The sequence below is a fragment of the Petaurus breviceps genome, unplaced genomic scaffold (genome assembly GCF_028583685.1).
Source record: "Petaurus breviceps papuanus isolate PSGF00001 unplaced genomic scaffold, PetGlider_PUasm1.0 139, whole genome shotgun sequence".
In the NCBI taxonomy this organism is placed as follows: Eukaryota; Metazoa; Chordata; class Mammalia; order Diprotodontia; family Petauridae; genus Petaurus; species Petaurus breviceps.
Genome location: NW_027185697.1, coordinates 23,369,827 through 23,388,966, shown reverse-complemented (window position 1 = coordinate 23,388,966; position 19,140 = coordinate 23,369,827). Strand labels below are relative to the sequence as shown.

Below are 19,140 nucleotides of genomic sequence, written 5' to 3'. Positions count from 1 at the left end.
CTATCATCTGCCTTAAGACCTATAAGGAAAAGAAATTCACAACCTCTCCAGGCAGTTCATTCCACTTTCAGGCAGAAGAAAGCTTTTCCTGACATTATACCCAAATTTGCCTCTAGATCATGTCTGCTCATCACCCCTAGTTCTGCCTTCTATTTCCAATGAGTTTCTCTGTCTTCCCTTAGACAGACAATCAAAATAGTAAAATATAACTAGTATTCCCTATCCTTTCTCAAGTGTTCTTTTCTGTAGGCTAAACATGCCCAGTTCCTTGAATTGATCCTCATATGACGTGGACTTGCCCTTATCAAATACTCATGTGAGTAGATGCCTTATGGACCTTGTCCAACATTATGTATATACGGAATAAATAATCCAGATGGCAGTGATTTGGATCTAGGGTTGAAAAGAGGAGATTGGGCTGGGTTACTTTGGGGAAGTCAAAGCCATAGATAGAGAGCCTGGCCTGGAGTCAGGAAGAGCTGAGTTCAAATTCAGCCTCAGAAACTTACTAGCTGTGTGACCCCATCACTTAACCTGTTTGATTCAGTTTCCTCATAATGTAAAAATGAGCTGGAGAAGGAAATGAAAAACCATGCCTGTATCTTTGTGAAGAAAACCTCAAATGGGATGGGGGCATCACAAAGTGTCAAACTTAACGACTAAGCAAAGTTCTCAAAAACTTATTTTTTTTTAAACAAACCCCATGCTAAGAACTCTTGCTCTAAGTAAGCCAGGGTTATCTTGTTCTGAGAGACTAAATTAAATCATTTAGAGGTCTATCAATAACTCATACTGGAGTGGCAGGTCCCTATCAGAAGAAAAATTAGCATCAATCTTGCAGAGTTTGTTCCTGATGAAGTTTTGCCAGGTGTTTGATATAATTGCTTCCTCTTCTAACTGTTCACCAACCATCTCTTTAATAAACCATTTTAGAACTTTTCTAGGAATTGAAGTCCAGCTCACTGTGCTATATTTTACCCATCTTTCTTTGTCTCTTTTGAAAATCAAGACATTTCTCCTCTTCCCCACCTATGATCCCTCTCCTGTCCTTCACATTTTTCAGATACCATGGGCGGTGGCTCAGTAATCAATTATCTACCAATTTTTTTTCAGTACCAATGGATTTAGTTCATCTGAGCCAGGGGACTTGAATTAATCAAGGGAAAGCTAAGTGCTGCTTTATGATCTCTTTAATTACCTGATATATCAATTCATCAGGTCGTAGTTCTTTTTGGTCTGTCCTTCCTTGTCCAAATAACATTCTCCTTCAGGGGAAGAACATCCTTTCCCAAACCTAACAATAACAACACCCTTTCCTTCAAACCCCAAACTGAAACAACATTAAAATTGAATAGCTCTGCTTTCTCCCTGTTGTCAATTTATTTTCCACTTATCCAGCAACCAGAGTAGCAACCCCATTCCTACTTTGAAAATCATCTTTTCTCCAACATAGTTATAATAATAATAATAACCCTTTCACTTCCCTAAATTTTCTTTGCCAGCCTCTGTTCATCCCAAACTCTAGCCCCACCCTGATATTTATCTTACAGTTCTTGGTCATGACTTTTTATGCATCCTCTGTTATTTATTTTTGTTTTCATCTTCAATATATCTATCTATCTATCTATCTATCTATCTATCTATCTATCTATCTATCTATCTATTTTAAAACTCAATTCATTTGGAAATTCTCTGTGCATTCTCATTGATCTTTTTGAACAATTCTCCCTCTAAGAATTATACCTCTTTCAAGCTTTAGGACTTCATTATTGAGAGTTTTGGATACTTCCTGGATTGACTCTTCCTACAGAATTTTAATCCAAGGGATCCTACCTGTCTTTTCTCTTATCCTGTTTAAGTCTGTTCTCCTTGTCTGTTTGATTATATCTGCCATTCCTTTCCTCTGTCACAAACTCTGCTAGGCAGCCATCACCACCTCTCCTTGCCATCTCCCCATCACATTTACCCCAACAACCAGTTCCTTAATGGTAGTGATAGTCACATTCAGAACAGACCTTCTACTTGGCTCCCTCTGTTTGAGTGATGAATTTATCAGTAAGGCAAATAAAACATCATCTGCTGTCCTGTCTTTGGCAGAGAGGGAGCTTGCATGAGTTTACTCATTATTGAAGTCTCCATAAGCCAGTCTCCTCATCTATGTCATCTTTCTGGCCAGACAGTCTGTAGGATATATATTTAGGATAAAATCACTTCTGCTTATTCCTCCCTTAATCTTCAGCAGAATATTCTCTGTCATGATTTCCTGGCCTGGCTACTGGATTTCCTCTTATGAGTATACCTTTTTAATATAAAGAATTACCCTATCCTTTACCTATACTTTCTTTTTTTGGATAAGATACAACTACTCAACTCTTGATTAGAGCCCTGGTTCCTGTGTGATCTTTTGCAAGACCCTTAGTTGTTTGGGACTTAATTTCTTAATCTGTAAAATGAAAGGTTAGGGTTAGATGTTTTATGAAGTCTCCTATCACTCTGAATCCAATGATCCGAATTTAAATTCTCAATTTTCAGGCAGGGAAATATTTATACCTACATCTTTAAAAAGTCCATTATGCAACCAACAAGAATGTGTTTTTAATGAATTAATATTTCTCAACACTTTATATTTTAAAAACATAATAGGTTTCTTTAATTTCTCCTGAAAACATTCCTCAGAAGTCATTTAGCTCTGATATTTTTCTCATTTGAGTATTGGGAGATCTCAGGCACTGAGCAGTAAATGACTTGCTTAAAAGTCACATAGAGTAAGCGTGCTCAGATCTATATCCCAATTCTCAGAATGAGCTATATAGTTGTAGCTTGAGGATCCTCCCTGTCCCTTCAACTGTCATTCAGAGATTCTCTCTGGATTTCTAATGTTGCACCAACTTTGTTTTTCTGATCTGATGACCCTATGACTCTCCCTTCTCATTTACCCCCAAAGTGCTGGATGGCATGTTCTCCCTTCCCCCTGGCCACTTTTTAAAATCAAAGTGAATTCAAATTAATAAGACCTTTAGAAATTCCAACTGATTTCAACCTGCAAAGTTTTGTACAAAACATCCTCCTTGAGAAAAAACTTTTAATATTTCACTTATGGAAACACTGTTCAGGGATGATTATTGTCATTTTGTGTATGAGGAAAATTTCACTCAGGGTGGGGTATGTTCAACTTATAAGTGTTAGAACGTAGATGCATGCTGCTGTATCTGAACCCATTTGGGATTTTCTTGGCAAAGATATTACAGTCATTCCCCGTTTCCTTCTCTGGCTCATTTTGCATATGAGGAACTGAGGCAAGAAGGGCTAAGTGATTTGCTCAGGGTCAGACAGCTAGTAGATGTCTGAGGATGGATTTGAATTCAGGATCTCCTGAATCCAGGGCCAGTGCTCTGTATGCTGTATCACCTAGGTACCCACATAGATGCATTGAATTACTGAATAAAAGAAGTTCAGGGTTAGTAAAGATCTCAGTAGTCATTTAGTCTAACCTATTCATGACAGTTAACCTTAACATAACAAAGCCTAAGATCAGTCATTTAGATACAAGTTCAGGTCTTGTGCTCACAAAAGTAGCCCTCTTTTTAAACATCATGCTCATATCATGTTGCTTTGTAGGTAAAAAAAAAATCAATAGGGATAATAGTTGACAAAAGTGATAAATTTGTATAGTCTGAATTTTCAATGAAAACTTAGTGTATGGAAAGTGATTACAACAATGAGGCATGCAAAGAAGCCCAAAACTGGCTTGGACAGCAATATATTATCTCCTTGCCAAGCAGAGAGACATTCCAGTCAAAGGCAACTCTATTTCACAATATAAATTCATTTGCAAAAAATAGAGAAGGATGGAGAAAGATTATGAATTATGTCTCCCCATATAGAAGCAAAAAGGGGTAGAAAAGAAGATGAGTCTGGAGGAAGCTTAGCATGATAACCAACTAAGTCCAACCAACCCATGTCCATTTGTGTAAGAAATTTGAAAGAAGAGAAGCAAAGAGAGACTGAAATAGATGTCAGCATTTTTACAGCTATTTTCATCACCCATGATAGGAGGACCATGTTTGGGCTCTAATAACTCATTTCCCAAAGAAATACATGAAGAAACAAAAAAGGTTCTAAGGAAGGCAAAGATACCAAGGTCACCCGATCAAAGCAAGGATGCAGATAAGGAAGCCTTGTTGTAGGCTATGTGGCTAGACCACACCTGGACCCTGTGATCAGTTCTGGGAACCACCTTTTTGGAGACTGTAGAACATGCCAGTAGTGGAGGATTATGGATAGTCTCAAACTCATGGACTTCTAGGAGGATCAGCTGAAGCAACTCGGGAAGTTTAGTTTAGAAAAGAAATTTTTTTTGGGGGGGGTGATGGAGCATGGTGACAGCTGTTATATATTTCAAGGGCTTCCATGGAAACGAAGGTTGAAACTTCTCTTTAACTCCAGAGGACAGAATTCAGAGCAATGGGTACAAGTGTCAAAGGAACAAATTTAGGCTCAATGTCTGCAAAAACTACATCATGATTTGAGCTGTCAAGATCCACAAACATCTCAACAAACTAGAGCTTTAGGCTGAGTACAACAAAATGGAATTCGTGGGACTAAACATTTAAAGTCTTACATGAGTTAAAAAGAAGAAAAACAACCAAACTGTCACCTTTACATGAATTCAGTGGGACTTGGTTGGACTGTAGTTTGTCTGAAAAAGGTTTGGGGAGTTTAGAGAGACTACCAGCTCTGCATGAGTCAGGAGTGGGTTCTGACAGTCAAAAGATACCTGATGTGATCTTAGGCTTTAAGAGGAGCCTAGCTGTGAGGGACAGGGAGGTGACAGGCCCTCTCTACTTTGCCCTAGGCAGATTGCATGTAGAATATGATGTTTAATTCTGGGTATCACAATTAAATAAGGTTTTTGATAAACTGGAGAAAATCCAAGTTTTGGAAATCATAGAATTATTTTAAAAATCTCAATGGTCCTCCAAGGCTTTAGAGCCCCAACATCTACAGTTTGAGACCTACTGATCTCTTCCCATGCTTTCATTTGACAAACGAGGAAACAAGAATCGAGAGACTTCGGTCAAAAAGCTAGCAAGTTGTAGACTTCCTGCTCAAACTTATCTTTTGATTTCAAGTTCAAGGTTTTCTTCTTTTAACTACAGCACACAATGGCACCAATCTGACTATGTCACTTTGTGTCTTGTGGTACATTCACATCTCTTTTCTTGTCCCATACATAGTGAAATAAAAACATAGACATCTCATTTTCTTTATATTTCATCCTCTTTGATTTTTGAGGAAATCAATGGGTATCATTTGCAGTCCATTTAACAATGTTTCTATGATTCAGAAAAAAGTACCCAATTTCATGTCTGAGGCACTTAATAGTGGATGAATCAGCAACTTTTCTTAGCTGTACAATCCTAAAATTTTCAATTAAAGGATAAATACATGAGCTTTAAGACTTTCTACCTGGTGTGTGATATTGTCAATGTACCCTGAAAATTGTGCAGCTCAAATATCTTAGGTATTTATAGAATTGTACCATATATGTCTATATGTGTATATATTTATATATGCATGTGTATATGTATACATATGTATATTTAAAAAAAATTGGCAAAGCTTTGTATGCTTAAATGTCAGGTAATGTATTTGTCAGGATTTTATGACTTCTCACACAGTCATTCTAGAGAGAGTGTTTTGGCCAAAATACACAGCTCTCCCTGACCTTGTGACAGAGTGAAAGCAGTCCTTTGGTATTTTCTGTATCTAAAACTTCGGGCAGATTTCAGCACAGCTCAATGAAAAAAGTCTTTCTCCAGAGGCACATAGTACATGAAAACAGAACATAGCTCCCCACATAATTGTACTTCTGTGGATTTACACTCTTCTGTTGTGGTGAGGTCTCCGTTTGCTTTCTTGCTATCTATCTTGACGTTACAATCAGTTGCAGAAGCTCCAATAGAAGTGCTCCTTCAGAGAGAATTGGTCTAGATATCTGAAATATTTTTGCTTTTATTTGCCTCTTGCGCTTGGAGTCAATAGACATATGGATTCAAATATTGCCTCTGACATTTGCCAGCTATGTGACTATGGACATGTTATACATCCCAGGATCAGTTCCCTCATTTTTAATATGAGAGTAACAATAGCTATTATAAGTACCTCTGAGGTATTTTCTTAGGATTGAATGAGATAATATATGAAAAGTACTTTGTGTTTTGATTTTTCTAGCATTTTAAAAATTATGAATGTAAACAATTCCAAATAAAATGAACATTTCCATATACAATGTTGAATTGAAGATCTCATGTGAAAGCATGACTCTCTATTATGTGCCCTAAAACTCTATATTAATCTTACCTATCATTTTTTCTATCATCATCATTACTGCCACCACCACCACCACCACCATCACCACCACCAACACCATCTCCACCAGCACCACCACCATCATCATCCTACCTCAGATAAGGAGAGAGTATTCTGCCATCAACAGGCTATTAAACTTAGTTGTCACCTTTTAGTTTTGATAACCCAATGGTCCTAGATCTTAGATTCTAATAAAAAATTGTAAGGATTTATCCCAACATTTCAAGCAGGTCCTTTTTACCCATTGTTAATTATTACCCTCCTTACCTCCATCTCTTAGAATATCTAGTTTCCTTCATAGGGCAACTTTAGGACTACTTTCTATATTAGATCTTCCCTATTCTTCCTCAGCTATTAGCTCTCCCTTCAAAGAAAAATTATCCTGTTTTTATGTATTATATATGTATATACATATATATCCCTACACACATAACATGTATATGTAAGTATACATGCATGTATGTTTATGTGTGTATGTACACATACACATATACACATTTTATCTTTCCCAATAGAATATAAGTATGTAGAGAGTTAGGGCAGCTAGGTGGCACAGTGAATAGAGCATTAGGCTTGGAACCAGGAAGACTCATTTTCCTGAGTTCAAATATGGCTTCATACACTTACTAGCTATGTGTCCTTGGGCAAGTCACTTAACTCTGTTTGCCTCAGTTCCTCATCTGTAAAACGAGCTTGACAAGGAAATGGCAAATCACTGCAGTATCTTTGCCAAGAAAACCCCAAATGTGATCAGGAACAGTCAAATGTGACTGGAAAACAACTGAACAAACATTTAGAGGGCAAGGGTGTTTTTACTTTTGCTCATATCCTCTGCACCTGGCATAGGCATCAGATACTTAGGAGGTATTTCAGAAATATTTGTCAATTGCTGGAAGAGACTTTCACTTTTGTCTGTAGCTTTCCAGCACTTTGTGTATAGTAGGTATTTAATAATTACATGTTTCTTGATTGGCTATTAAATAAAGACCTTTGTACATAGTGAGCTGGATTCCATCTGGGAGATTTTCATGGAACTTTGATCCTCTAAATCTGACCACTGAACAATAACCCATCTTTTCCAAATAAATAATCTATTGGTGATTCTCTGTGACTATATAGCATTGAACAATACAACATGTGCAGATCAAAAATTGTGTCTGACTTGAAGGCAATGCTTCAGAATAAGTGGGAGGTAGCAAAGTACTCATGATGACTTGTGGTTAAGATTGGTGTAACATATTATTAAGCAAGTGGATGATCAGAAAAGGAGAGCTGGTTGTGTTGGGATCCAAAGAGGGTTTAAAGGACCTCAAGAGAGGTCCCAATATTTTGGGCAGACTTTCTTTGGAGACTTATGGGAGGCCATAAAGAAAAGTTACATGAGGATGGGATATGAACTGTACAAGTGGAGAAGAGACTGCTGGGAAGACAGATCCATCACAGTATTGAATTATTATGTTTTAAGGAGCACTTACTGCATTTTAGTCAAATAAACCCTAATGATTAAAGCAAAGACTGAGATTGAAACTCTGAAGAGGTGAAACTCATCACCTTTAATTGATCAAAATTGAAATGCCTAAAGACACCCTGCTTAGTGCATTAAACATATTTAGGCTATTAATCGATGTCTAATTGGGCACTGCTCCTCTGTAGAGGAGGAGTGAAATGATGGCTAAAAATACCAACTGGCATTTTAAAATCCATGGGCTCTGTATCTTGCAGCAATTTTCTTAAATGCCAATTATAATTTGACATTTAGAGGCTCCAAAGTGTGATTGCTAATGAAGCTACCTGCCTGTGACCCTTTGGCAAACACAAGCACATTTTTATTTGAGTGGTGATGCTGAAAATAGTTTTCTATTGTGCAAGATTTCATTTTTTATCAGTATTCCAATTAATCTTTCTTCTAGGAAGTATACTCTCAATTGCAGTCCCATTGCCTATTATGTTACGAAGGTAAAAAGAATGAGGTGGGAAAAAATCCCAACCACCAGATATATGTTCCTTTTCATATTTTCATGTTAGATAGAACACAAACATGTTTTAAAATCTTAGCTACATCTATAATTTTTTTGATGTGTAGTGAGTTCCCAATTTGTAAAGTCCCTCCATGGATGCGGGTCAGACACTCATATATGACTTAGGGTCATAGAGAAGTGTCTGGGGCATTGAGAAGTAGCATTAATGGTTGAGTTATTTGCTTATGTTCATGTAGCTAGTATGTATTAGAAGAAAGCATGCTGTCTCTCATCTGAACTGGCAGTGGTACTGACTGTGGCCATCTGAGTCACTGCTTTCATTCATGTAGGGAACTTCTGGTGAGAAAGCTCCCTCTCTCTCCCTCTGCTGCTGTCAACCTGGTACTTATCTTCGCACCTGGGACCTCCTTGTCCTGGAACATCCAACTATCCTCACTGATTTATCCATCTTTTCTACTTCTCCTTTGGGTGAATTCTCCCTCTGGCCTCCATTTGGTAGAGGAGCCCAAGCCAGCTGTTCTTGACTTCTGGACTTCAAAACCATATGTCCTGGGCTAGGAGCCTTCATCCCAAATTCCCCATCCTCCTTCCTCTTTTCTACCTTTCCTTTATGTGCTGTCTTCCTCCATTGGGATATAAGCTCCTTGAGGTCAGAGAATGTCTTTTTATCTCTTTTTGTATCCCCAGCACTTAGCATGGTGCCTGATATGCACTAAGTACTTAATAGGAGCTTGTTGCCCTCCTTTCTATTATCACAAATCCAAATCTGAATCAGCAGTTTATAGTCTCAATGAGTTGCCTTGGGCTGTGAGAGGTTATGTGACTTGGCAGGTAGGTAGCACCAGAGTGCAGAGAGGCAAGAAGATCTGAGCTTAAATGTGTCCTCAGATACTTACTAGCAGTGTGACTCTGTGTAAGTCACTTGACCCCTGTTTGCCTCAGTTTCCTCATGTCTAAAATGGGGATAATAATAGTACCTACCTCCCAGGATTGCTGTGAGGATCAAAATGCTATATAAATGTTATTTATTATTGTTGTGCTACCCATGGTCACAGAGCCATTGTGCGTCAGAAACAGAATCTGCACCCACATCTTTCTGACTCTAATCATAACTTTCTAATATTTTTATCATTATTAGGATAATAATGATACTATAATGATAATAACTAATGATAATAAAGTTAATATTAACCCAATGCTTTAAAGATTGCAAAGCTCTAATCTCACAAGGTAGGTATAACACATATTATTATTCCACTTTTACAGATGGAGGCGCTGAGCCTCTGAGTCATGTGGCCATAGTCATGCAGGTAGAAGTAGTGGATATGAACCCAGATCATTCTGACTCCAACTCCTACATTCTCTCCCTGAAGTCAGAAAGATTTTTTTTTCATTTTTGACTTTGTAAGATGTTTTCAGGACACATCCATTATTTCAGCAACTTTCCTGGATTTACTTGTTACTTCTCATGATTGCCCTGATAGGTATTGAGCATCAGGCTCGTTCTGCTTCTGACAGATCAGAAGAGTAGAGTATCATGCGTGCTATGTACCCCAGACAGGGTGAAATGTCCTGGTAAGGTGGCACCTCAGGTCCCTCAGAATTGAATCCAAGCCTCTTTCCCCTCTGCTACACCATATCACCCACCACCATTGCTCATAGTTCATAGGGTCATAATACTGCAGAATGTAGAGAAGCACGGGCTCTCTAAGCACAATTGTAAGAACCATGACTAGAAGTAAGATGTGACAGGGTAAATTAAGTGCACACTCTTTATTGTCAACTCATTTCATTCAATTCAATTTGATTTAATTTTATTCAAGCCATTCTAAAGCCAATGAAAAATTATTAAGCATTTGTTGTGTCAGGCATTGGCATAATAAAGACAAAAATGAAGCAATCCTTTCCTCAAGGAGATTACATTTCATCTCAGAACAATATGCATCCATATCAGTTTAGACAAAATATAGATAAAGTAATTTCTGGCTAGTGGGGAGGGCACTAGCATAGTGCATGAGGAGAGGCCCCATCTAAAAGGTAGTCTGTGAGAGGAAGCTTTGAAGGAAGCTAGGGATCGCAAGAATGGAGGTAAGGAGCGATTGCTTCCCATGAATTGGGGATAGCCGGGATAAAGGTAGACTCCCAGGCAATTGAATGTTGTGTACAAGGAATAACAAGAAGACTAGTTTGGTGGAATGTAGAATATATCAAGGTCAGGAATATGTAATCAAAGTGGCAAAAAAAGTGGGAGCCATCTTGTGAAAGGCTGGTGAAGGACTTTAAAAGTCAAATAGAAGAATTCATATTTCATCCTCAAGGCAATGGGGAGCCATTCAAAGTTATTAAGCAAGTGAGTGACATGCAAAGGTATAATTCCTTGCGGTCAACAATGGCTGGGTTGATCTTTGGTTATGGTTTGGAAGGAGTCTGAGGGAGAGGCTGGCATCCATTTTTTTTCAGTGTTTTTTCTTATCTGAAATTGCCCTCTTGGATAAATCAGTTGAGGGCTTTGTAACCCATTGTACCCACAGTCAGCTTATAACTCATCATCCCATGAGACAAATCACTTCACATATTCTATTTGAGATGATTTTTCCTTCTAGAGAGCAAGCTATGACTTTGTGATGATCAAAACTGAGTTGGTCAAAAACAGCAATGTAGCATTTTTGTCAAGGTCAAGTTTGATAAAAAACAAAATGCCAGAATGATTGGACAATGGCATGACAAGTGGTTTTGGAGTCAGATGTCCTGCTTCTAAATCTGACTCTTTCACTTTCTACCCATGTGATCTTGGACAAGTTACTTCCCCTATGTGGGCCTCAGTTTCCTCATTTGTAGAAGGAGAATTAGAGGCTAGATGTCATTGAGACTTTTCCCCAGCTTTAAATTTTCTAAATCCTAGCAGTAAAAGTCTGCCCAGGATTGCTTTTCCACATGTCTGAAACTTATCTTGGCTTATTTGAAATTCTCTTTATGAAAGGCCCAACAGAATCCAAATTCAAATTTGTTTGCTCCCACCTCAGGTTCATGATATAGTCGGTGATGATCCGGAGTACTTGGAATATCAGCAGATCTACAAATTAGTGGGCTCTGCCCCTAGAGTAAGTATCTCTCCTGAGGAAGAAGGTCATTACTGTGCAGTACACTGACTGGCACCAATGCACATAAAGAAGGAGAGCATGCTTTCCTTGGGGCCTAATTTACCAACAGGGAAGGACTCAGACACTGTGAAAATCTTCGTTATTTTGAAGTTTCATAACACCTGTCTTCAGAGTGGGGCATCTCACACTAACCAGGTTAATGGATACTGTATGGAACCAAATAAAAATGATGGAAAAGATTGGAGGCAGGAAGCAGAGAAGGGAGATTGAAGATCCTCATATTTTCTGTCGCATGAAGCTTGTTTTTATGCCTGACTTTCTTATGACTCAAATTTGGTGTTTTTCCTGAAACACGAAGATGAACATCATATAGTATTTATGTCTGTCCCCTAAAAGTTGGAGGTAATAGCATGATAGAGGGACAAAAGGCACTGGATCTGGAATCAAATGACCCAGGTCTGAATCTTGATCTGACTCATTACTATCTGGGAAAGCTAGGGAGAGTTACTGAATATTTATGAGGACTAGTTATATTAGACAAAACAAAAGGCCAGGGATTGGGCTTGATGTTCAAGGCCCCCTTCCAGCTTCACATTGAAGATCCCAGAGACAGAACCAAGGACAAATTCTTTATTTGTTTGGTTTGCATCTTTTCCAGATATTCAGCCTAAATGTGATTTTTATTTCCAAATAAAACCAACCAAACAATTAAACAAATCAACCAGCTGGGACTGTCCCAAAGTGGGATAGGCTAAATGCATGGGGAGATAGTGGATTGCTCTTCATTGGATGACCCCAAGCAAACATAGGTGACCACTTGACAGGGACGCCACAGGGGGGTCCTTTTCAGTTCTGGATAGAATGAGACAGCCATTTAGGTAGTTTACAACTTTGAGAAACTTTAATTTTGAACGTGGGGCATTAATTGGCTGTTCTAATAGCATTTTTCTTTTGTTAATTGGAAAATTTCTTTAAAAAGTCTATTGTCTCTTCTGTTGAACACATTTTGGCAAGCTTTTGTAGGCAGCAAATTTATTTCCCTCCTTGCTCCTAAAAGCCATCATTAGACAAAAAGACCATTTACTGGATTTGAGCCTTTCAATGATGTGTCCCTACCAATCCTAGTCACCCATTGTGGTATGGTCCAGTTCTAAGAGCCTTTTCTTGAGTCTGTTGACATGGGTTCTATTCTGGGTGGGTCAAGGGCTAGCCAGGCAGCTGGTTAGGGACCTCACCACATGTGACATTGTAACATGGGAAATTTTAAAACAGGATTTCATATTTAAAGTGGGATGTTTGGGGATTTTATAAGTTCCTGTGATGTATGATAGTGAATCATGGAATATTGAAGTTTCTGAAGAAGTAAAATTGAGGGTCACTCACAAGCAATAGTGAGGCACATGTTGGGTGTGAGCAGTTTGCAAACATTGCGAATGAAGAATTATATAGAAGTGACATGAAGAATACAAAGAAGAAAAGTGTTATAAGATGGGCTAGTCATGTAGCAAGAAAGAAGGACGACTGATGAACAATCTTCCTCCACTTGTATCCTCATCATGCTTGGATGATATTTGGGAGAGGCTGTTGAGTGAAGACACTATGGTGAATTTAACAAGGTAAAAGGATGTGAGTTACAATAGAAATATGGGGCAGAATGGCATAGTGGATAGAGTAATGGGATTGGGGTCAAGAATTCTGGTTTCAAATCCCATTTCTGACACTTACTAGGTGTGTAACTCTGGGAAAATTACTTAACTTGTCTTATTCAGTTTCCCCATCTGTAAAAAAGAGTCAGGCTAGATGGGCTCTAAAGCTCCTTCTAGTTCTAACTCTGTGATGCTAGGATTCTTTGATCCTAGGGAGGACATGCATGAAAGAATGTACTTTGAAAGGCTAAATGGCATGGCCTGGGAACCCAGAGTTACCAATTACAATTAGAATCAAAGATGTTTAAAGCTGAAAGAACTCTGTGACTATCTACTGCAATCTATACCTACACAAGAATTTTGCCTCCAATAAGTGTCCATCAATCCCTTGCTGAAATGCCCGCAGGGATGGATAGCCTACCACATCCAGAACCTTCTTTAATTTTTTAACAGTTATTTTTAATAATTGAATAATTTTTGAATAGTTATAGCACAAAAAAGAAAAACAGAAATTCATCTTACATTAATCTTCTTACAATTTTTTTTCTCATTGCGAACTTTCATTTGCTGTTTCTAGTTCAACTTCCTGGAGTCAGCCTGAACAAATCAATCCTTTTCCATTTCACAAAAACTTGAAGTCATTTCTCATGTTTGTCACAAACCTTCTTGTTGCAAGTTCACTGCTTTTTCCTTTTCCTCCTCTCTGGCTGCAGGTACAGTAAATAGTTGGTATGAACTCCAACTGTCAGTGAAGAAGACTTATTTAATTCTATGCAATCAAGATTATAACTGAGATTGTTCCCAAACTGAGGGTTCTAAGTATTTGATCCAGAGAGTGATTTTTGAAGGCTTGATACTTTTAATGTCAACATCTTTATTGAAATGGCATAATGCCTAAAGGAGCAGAATGAAGTGAATCTGTCACACATCAAAATAACGATGATTGGAAGGAAGCAATGTGTTGTGTAAAATAGACATCACCTAAAAATCAGTAGTTCATTCCTTTCTTAAATACAGAAGTACATCTTTTAGAGACATTATCTTGATTTGGACGCAAGGTGTATCTGTCCCTTCAAACCCATGGACTTATAACTGACACATTGACTTTCCAATACAGATCCTGAGACTATGAATGTAGCCATGGGATGAAATCACTATAAATTCTTCATCATATTAGGGTGATTCAAAGTCACACATTGTCACACGTCTGAAGAATATGAGCTCCTTGAACATAGGGCCTGATTTGTTTTTGTCTTTGTATTTCCATTGTGTAGCTCAGAACCTGGAATGTTGTAGGCTCTTAATAAATACTTGTTTATTGGATTTGCATAAATTAAAGTTAGAGTCATCTGTCTTTTGGCCTTATTAGACCACATGTGGTAGACTGCATTCTGTTCTGGGCTCTGTTATGTAGGAAACACAGTGATGAGCTGGAGACTGTCCAGAGGTGAATAACTAGCATGAAGAAAGGCTTTAAGGTCATGCCATGTAGAGGCTGCTTGAATGAGTTGAGGAGATTTGGCTGTGAGAAGTTCTAGAAATATTGATGAGGACAATATTAACTTCCAGTATTTGGGGTGATTTCACATGGAAGAGAGGTCAGACATTCAATTTGCCTCCAGAAACAGAATAAGGAGCAATGCTTCCTGGAAAATCTCTGAACCATTAAAGCAGTAAATCTCAATTTCCAGGTACTCTCTGGAATTCCTTTCCCAAGTCCTGGTTTTCAACCTGAAGCCTTTCTCTATCCTGGAAATGTCAAAAACTCACATAACCTCAACCTTAGCTGGATAGCTCGTTCCAGAATCTCCCTTTAATGATATTGCCTGGTTTAGCCATCTCTAATCTCTCTGTCTCTCACTGTCTCTCTGTCTCTCTCTCTCTGTCTTTCTGTCTCTCTCTCTGTGTCTCTCTCTCTGTGTCTCTTTCTCTCTCTGTCTTTCTCTCTCTCTCCCCCTCTCACTCTCTCTCTCTCACTTTCTCTCCCTCTCTCTCTCCCTCTCTCCCTCTCTTTCCCTCTTTCTCCTTACCTCCCTCCTTCTTTCTCTGTCTCTGTCTTGAACTGCTCTCCCAGGCCACCTCACTGGGTACCACTGTGCCTCTTTCATCCAATTACTGATATATATATATATATATATATATATATATATATATATATATAATCATGTCCCTCATTATAATGTAACCTCCCTAAGGCCAGGGACTGTTTTTCTTTTTGCTTGTATTTTCATTCCCAGTGTTTAGCACAGGGCCTGGCACATAGCAAGTATTTTGTATACTCTTGTTGATTGGCCGACTGGAGTGCCTTTGGATATGGTGGGTTAACCTTCATTGGATGTATTCTAGCAGAAACTGGATGCACCTGCTGAATTACATGTTGCTTCCCCATTAGACTTTAAGCTCTTTGAGAGGGACCGTTTTTGCCTTTCTTCATGGCCTCATCACTTCGCCCAGTCCCTGGCACACTGTCAGCATTCATAAATCCTCATTAGTTGAGGGGATTCTTGCATTTGACTCAGTCAAATACACATGTATTAAACATCTACCATGTGCCTATGATGTTAGGTATAGGGAATACAAAGACAAAAACCAAATGAAATAATTCTGCCTTCAAGGAGCCTACATTTTACTAAGGAATGACAAGAGGGATTCTTAAGACCTTCCAACTCTGAGATTCTGATGGTTTAGGAAGGGCTTTGCAAGATTACACAACCAGAAGATTGTTCTCTGCTAATCCATACAATAGCTGAACATGAAATGAAATAAAGAAAAAGACTGCCCTGGAAAGATATGGAAAATAATACTAATAATGATAATACTGAGAGCTAATTTGTATATAGTGCCTACTATGTTCCAAGTACTGTGCTATTGTTATGATCTCCTTTGATCCTCACAATAATCCTGGAAGTTCGATCTTGCTATTATCTACAATTTAGACACAAAGACACTGAGGAAAATGGCTTAAGTGACTTGCCTAGTGACACAAAGCTAATAAGTGTCTGAGATCATATTTGATCTCAGCTCCTCCCAACTCCAGGCCTGACAGTCTGTCCAGTGCTCCACCTAGCTACAATCATCTGCATGCCATTGTCAAGACCAATGAGAGGACAGAGTTGAGTGAATGAATGCAACCTCATTTAGATAGAATTTGATGTCCTTCAGACTTAAACCCTCCTCACCTCCTGATTCATCACCAGTGCATGCTCAAAGGAGATCAGTAGGCACATATGAGAGCATCAGAGACCAGAAGATTAGGTTATCAGATATCATAGACTCAGATTTATAGCTAGAACAGACCATAGAGGTTATCTAGCCTACCTTACTCATTCACTTGATGAGAAAAGTAAGGCTTAGAGAGGTTGATTTGCCTAGATTCACACAGCTAGTAGGTATCTAAAGACAGAGTTTGAACTCAGGTCTTCCTGACTTCCTGAACTTCCTGATAGAGGTGAGAGGTAGTAATGGCACATCTAGATGATAGGCAGCAGAGGAATGCAAATACTCTCAATAATCTACAGGTGCTCAGTTCGGCAATACTCTTATTTACAGTGCTTAGTCAATAGCTGTGTGATGTATTGACTCCTAGTCTGGGAGCCCAGGAATGAACTTCATCTGTCTGATATGCTCTCTAAAAAGTCTGCCCCTGGTGTCCAGTCTCAATATGGTGCCTTATCCCCCCCCCCCCCCCCCCGCTTTCTTCATACACTTGAAAGAGTTTATTTCAGACTTTAGGTTAGTGCTTCAAGTAGAAAATGTGGGAGATGAGGATATTTGTTGTTTGTTGATCAGTTATTCAGTCATGACTGACTGACCTCACAGATGAAAGTACATCAATACAAGGTATGGGATTTTCTTAGAAAGATAAAGTAGTGGTTTGCCATTTCCTTCTCCAGAGGATTGAGGCAAACAGTGGTTAAAGGACTTGCCCAGGGTCACACAGCTAGTAAGTGTCCTCTGAGGCCAGAAGTATCTCAGGTGTTCCCAACTCTAAGCCTTGTGCTTTATCCATTGGGACACCTAGATGCTTCCTGAAGTGGTTAAGCTGATTAAAACAGAGCCAGAAGAGATTAATTAAGAAGATAAAGGGAAGATGGAAAGAGAGGAAAGAAGGAGTGAGAAAAAAGGCATATGATTTGGGGGGGCTGTTCTCCCCAAAGAAATCCTAATGAACTTGAGTGCTGCTTCTATAAAATGATAAAATAAATTTTCTTCTTTTGGATAATTGAATTCTGAAGACAACTCTGTGAAGCGCTGAAGGCCTGTATCAAAGAATTTTCAGAAATGGCAGAAGATTCATGGACATGAATTATCTTCCCCATTTCAAGCTTCTTTGGATATATTTGGATAAGACCTCTTCTCTCCTCTGACACTGCTTCCACCCTGATCCCTATCCTCTCACACCTGAATTTTTGCAGTAGCCTACTGGTGGATTTGCCTGCCTCAAGGCTCTAGTCCATCTTCCATTCAGTTAATAAAGTGATTTTCCCAAAGCATAAGTCTGACCATGTCACTCCCTTTACTCAACAAATTCTAGTGACTCCCTATTATCTCCAGAATAAAAAATGAAGTTCTGTACTTTGCATTCAAAGTCCTTCATGATGTAGCCCTTTCCTACTCTCTTCATTGTTATTTTAAGCATTTCAGTCATATCCAAACCCTGTTCTTTGTAACTTCATTCAGGCTTCTTTTTGGCAAAGATACTAGAGTGGTTTGCCATTTCCTTTTCCCACTCATTTTAAAGATGAATAAACTTAGGCAGAGTAAGTGACTTGCCCAGGGTCACACAGCTTAGAAAGTATCTGAGCTCAGATATAAACCAAGGTCTTCCTGAATCCAGGCCTAGTTCACTACCCACTGCTTCACCTAGCTGCCCTTTTATTTCTTCAGTCTTCTTATATCCTTTGATCCAGTGACACTGGCCTCCTGACTGTTCCATGAACAAGATACTCCAAATCATGGCTTTGAACATTTTCTCTGGTTGTCCCTTATTCCTGAAATACTCTCCCTCCTCATTTCCACCTACTGACTTATTCGGCTTCCTTTAAGTCCCAACTGAAATTCTCCCTTCTATAGGAAGCCTTCCCTAACTCCTCTTAATTCTAGTGCCTTCTCTCTGTAATTTTACACTTATTCTGCCTGTAGCTTATTTCAAATTTTTGTAAATTGTCCGTATGCTGTTTTTTCCCATTAGATAGTGAGCTCCTTGAGGGCAGGGATATGTTTTGACTCTTTTTATGTTTTCAGTGCTTAGCAGAGTACCTGACACATAGTAGCAACTTAATAAATATTGATTGATTCAATGTTTCTGACTTTAGAAAAGTCAGAAGTAAGGGCTAATAGATGAGGCTCTCATGTGTTGCAATAACATGGCACTTAGGTTTATATCTACTCACTGTCTTAGGTTTATATCTACTAAAATTGTCCTCACTTTCTCTGGAGTCAGAAGATCCTGGCTTCAAATCCCACTGCTAATGCTTATACCTGTATGACCTTGGGCCGATTCTTTAACCTCCAAGGGCCTCAGATGTCTTATCTGTAAAATAACAGCATAACAGTAGATGCTCCCAAGATCCTGCCTAGTTATCAATCTCTGATCTTATGATCCTTTTAATATTCTTAAAATAATCTAAGCATGGGAGGCATACTTCATACTTCTGTGAGATCTCCACATGCCATGTCAATATTAATGGGCATATTCTGGTGCCTCATAACTGCCCCATGCTTCCAGTCTTGAAATATGGTCCAGATAACATCTTTATTTGGTCATTTTTCAGGTAAAAAAACCTCATCATTTCTTAAATTCAATTTAAGTCAATATCCTAAATTTTTCCTGAGAGGCAAAGAACATTTACAAGGCAGTGAAAAATGGTTTCAATTTTTAATATTTCAGACAAACACGATTTTTATTCAATCAAAATGATAGAATAAGCTCAAAGACACTCTGTGATGTTAGAAACTCCACTGTTTCAGCTTCAGGGATGGAGGAATGCTAGTTTTAAGGCTTTTAAAAAAGATGCTATTATCTGTCTTCCCTTTTCCTAT

At 38.6% G+C, this 19,140-nt stretch overlaps 1 pseudogene; it reads left to right on the top strand.

Annotated features, from left to right (window-relative positions):
• The window catches only part of LOC138145901 (uncharacterized), a 131,615-nt pseudogene that overhangs the window by 11,766 nt on the left and 100,709 nt on the right, over positions 1 to 19,140 (top strand).